The sequence below is a fragment of the Coregonus clupeaformis genome, unplaced genomic scaffold, assembly GCF_020615455.1.
Source record: "Coregonus clupeaformis isolate EN_2021a unplaced genomic scaffold, ASM2061545v1 scaf0959, whole genome shotgun sequence".
Classification (NCBI taxonomy): Eukaryota; Metazoa; Chordata; class Actinopteri; order Salmoniformes; family Salmonidae; genus Coregonus; species Coregonus clupeaformis.
The window spans coordinates 1-4110 of record NW_025534413.1 but is presented as its reverse complement, the minus strand read 5'-3'; the positions used below and the strand labels follow the sequence as shown (position 1 = coordinate 4110).

The window sequence follows — 4110 nt, the reverse complement described above, 5'->3', positions numbered from 1 at the left end:
ATTTCTTTTTCCAAAGTCTTTCCAATGTTAAAAAAATATACAACTGCGCCAAACAAAAACAGACTTTGCAGCTGATGTCTGATGAAAGTGAAAGTAAAATTACTGTTTTCCTAAAAACATAGTAAAGCCGCACCCCCTTCGATTGATGCACCAATTGAAAATCCTACTTCACAGTTGCTATGCAGGCTTCAACTCTCGATGTTTCTCTAGGTTGATCCAGGGGTCGTCACTAGTTAACACAGCCACAAAGTCATAATTATGGCTAAACCCCGCACATTTCCACAATTTATCTGATTTTAAACCGTAACCATAAGCACACTGCTAACTTTGTACCTATCCTTAACCTGAGACCAAAAAGGTTACAGGGCTAGAAAGGAAACAGCTTTTGTCAAATTAACGTCAGCATTGACTTTTCGCAGCAGGTTAGGAGAATTAACGTAGCAGGTTAGGAGAATTTGGATAAGGTTAGGAAAAGGGTTAGTAAAATGCACACAAAAAGCTGACCTGACTTTGATAAAAGCTGTATCCCTTCTAGCCATGACCAGGATAAGCTGTATCCCTTCTAGCCATGACCAGGATAGTCAGTTACAAAGTTGATGTAATCTTCACTTTACCAGTTAAAATAATGGACATGTTTTGCATTGAGAGAAATAATGGCAATAATGTATACATGTATGATCTGAAATGTCAACATTGCATCATCACCCATTATAGATGCTGTAGACTACAGCTCTGCATGCATTGCCTACCTGCCTTGACAATGTGAGTAGCTTATTACAAGTACATTACCTGATTGAATGATTTACTCATAAAACTTCTCAAAAATGACTTTTGAACATTACCGAGTCAGTCACAACAAGTCCTTACTTAGACATTTAATCAAGAAATACCAACGAATACAACATAAAAAAGTGCATTTTTGTTCAATGATTTTGTATTTCTTTAAATTAAAAACATTTAAATCAAATAGTTAGCCAATTAATGTAAATAGTTTACAATTTATTTTAATCAAACTCAACAGAACAGTGTTGTGTATCACACCCAAAGACAGAACAAACTAGTATTTCTTTTTTAAAGTAAAGAAATTACAGTTCTCTACTTATCAAAAATATTCCTGTAAAAAGGCCCCATGTATTAGACTGTTGATAACTGGTAATTTACAGGAATGTTGGAAGGATAGACAGAAGATGAGATGTTATGTTGATAAAAATGACTTCAAACCAAAAAGGACGTTGATATTTAAAAGTCACACAAATACATATCACGTGGGCCTCCTCTAAAATTATTTGGGCTTTAAAAAAATATATGTTGATCAAATATCTGACTTTACATTACACTGTTACCGATTTTTGCTTGTAGCTAAAACCACATTCAAATAGTGCAAGTTATGGAGTTTGTTTTATTTATTTCCATTTTTAGAAAAAAAGTATTCAAATCTAATGGTACCAATTTCAAGGAAATTAATGTTTTTTTAAATCCAAAAATAAAACGCTTGATAAAGCCTTGATGATCGTTTATTAAAGAAGTGACTTAGATTGAGAGAATGTGCATCAGCAGTGTTGCTATGTCAATAAAGAATCGCTTGCCCAAAAATCGAATAATGTTGTGTTTAGTAATAATTTTCAATTCGAAACCCTTGAAACTGGCCCTTGGGTTACCAAAATGAAAACTAAAGCCCATGTTGAGAGGGGAAGTTAGTTATCTCAGCACTAGTGTAGGGTGGTAACGGATTGGACGACCACAGATAGAATGGCACCCTGTTAAGAAAGAAGGGTAAGGTGTGAGTTTTAGTTCTGATTTAATCTAGTTACAGTTAATCTAATTAGATACAGTTTCAACAAATAAATCAATATATGCATGCATGACTAAGTCACTTTGGATAAAATCATCTGCTAAATAGCATATATTATTATTATGAATACATATAAATAAATTACAGCAGAATACCTACCAGTAAGTCCAGATCCTGATCCTTACATATCAGCCTCTGGAGAAAAAAACACAACAACACAGAAAGCACTGCTATACATTCAGACTTCCACTAACTAAATGTCTACATGGAATCAGTCTTGTTACTGTAACTAAACCGCTCATCCATTGGTATCCAAATCAACTACCACATAATGCACCTAGCTCTCCAGGGCCCTGTCCAGAAAACAACCCCTGTCCTTCCTCCTTAGACACTGAGATCTGAGAGGATTGGCCAGTCAGCTCATGACTGCTGTACTAGCCCACTGTATTCAGCATCATTGTAATCCATTACGATTTTATATTATTTTTTATATCTCGTGCTCCTCTGCTGCAAAAACCAAATTGCCCTCTCTGGGACAAATAAAAGTGGAAACTTCAACTTGAGTTGTAGTCAATGTGGCACGAAAATTCCATCTAGTCAATCAGAAGGAAAAGGTTCAACCTAAACCAAATTCTTTCAACCTCTCCACAAGTGATTCTAAGGGGTAGGGGGCTTCTGTACAGGGCCCAGGTCTAGTGGTTGGCTTCTGCAGGTGAAAGTCACACATAACCAGGAGCCAGGGTTAATCAAGGAGGTGGAAATACTAAAGTAACTCACCCCCAGGTGTACTCCTCTAACTACTAACTATACTAGTAACTCACCCCAGGTGTACTCCTCTAACTACTAACTATACTAGTAACTCACCCCAGGTGTACTCCTCTAACTACTAACTATACTAGTAACTCACCCCAGGTGTACTCCTCTAACTATACTAGTAACTCACCCCAGGTGTACTCCTCTACTCAACTACACTAGTAACTCACCCCAGGTGTACTCTCTAACTACTAACTATACTAGTAACTCACCCCAGGTGTACTCCTCTAACTACTAACTATACTAGTAATTCACCCCAGGTGTACTCCTCTAACTACTAACTATACTATAACTCAAACCCCAGGTGTACTCCTCTAACTACTAACTACACTAGTAACTCACCCCAGGTGTACTCCTCTAACTACTAACTACACTAGTAACTCACCCCAGGTGTACTCCTCTAACTACTAACTACACTAGTAACTCACCCCAGGGTACTCCTCTAACTACTAACTATACTAGAAACTCACCCCAGGTGTACTCCTCTAACTACTAACTATACTAGTAACTCACCCCAGGTGTACTCCTCTAACTACTAACATATACTAGTAACTCACCCCAGGTGTACTCCTCCTAACTATACTAGTAACTCACCCCAGGTGTACTCCTCTAACTACTAACTGTACTAGTAATTCACCCCAGGTGTACTCCTCTAACTACTAACTATACTAGTAACTCACCCCAGGTGTACTCCTCTAACTACTAACTATACTAGTAACTCACCCCAGGTGTACTCCTCTAACTACTAACTATACTAGTAACTCACCCCAGGGTACTCTTTAACTACTAACTATACTAGTAACTCACCCCAGGTGTACTCCTCTAACTAATACTAGTAACTCACCCCAGGGTGTACTCCTCTAACTACTAACTATACTAGTAACTCACCCCAGGTGTACTCCTCTAACTACTAACTATACTAGTAACTCACCCCAGGTGTACTCCTCCAACTACTAACTATACTAGTAACTCACCCCCAGGTGTACTCCTCTAACTACCTAACTATACTAGTAACTCACCCCAGGTGTACTCCTCTTACTACTAACTATACTAGTAACTCACCCCAGGTGTACTCCTCTTACTACTAACTATACTAGTAACTCACCCCAGGTGTACTCCTCTAACTACTAACTATACTAGTAACTCACCCCAGGTGTACTCCTCTAACTACTAACTATACTAGTAACTCACCCCAGGTGTACTCCTCTAACTACTAACTATACTGTAACTCACCCCAGGTGTAGGTCTTCAGATTCTTCAGGTGGCGGACTCTGCAGGGTACTCTCTCCGCTGGCTGGTTTGAAGGCAACACTCTTGGTGAGTGGGAACTGCCAGCCCTGTTCGAAGGCCAGGTCTGTCTGCTTGAGCGTCGGGATCTCCTCGCGTTCTGCAGGAGCTGGATGCTGATGTCAGGGGGTGGAAGCCACTCACGTGACAGATCAGGGTGTTGTCCTTCCCATATTCCCCTGGGTTACGGCTGTACACCTGCACCTTGGGAGGAGCTG

General features: G+C 39.4%; 1 pseudogene; it reads right to left on the bottom strand.

The window, feature by feature from the left end:
* Nucleotides 1-1940: 1940 nt before the first annotated feature.
* On the bottom strand, nt 1941-4105 carry LOC123486024 (annotated as a pseudogene).
* Between the last annotated feature and the right edge of the window lie 5 nt (nt 4106-4110).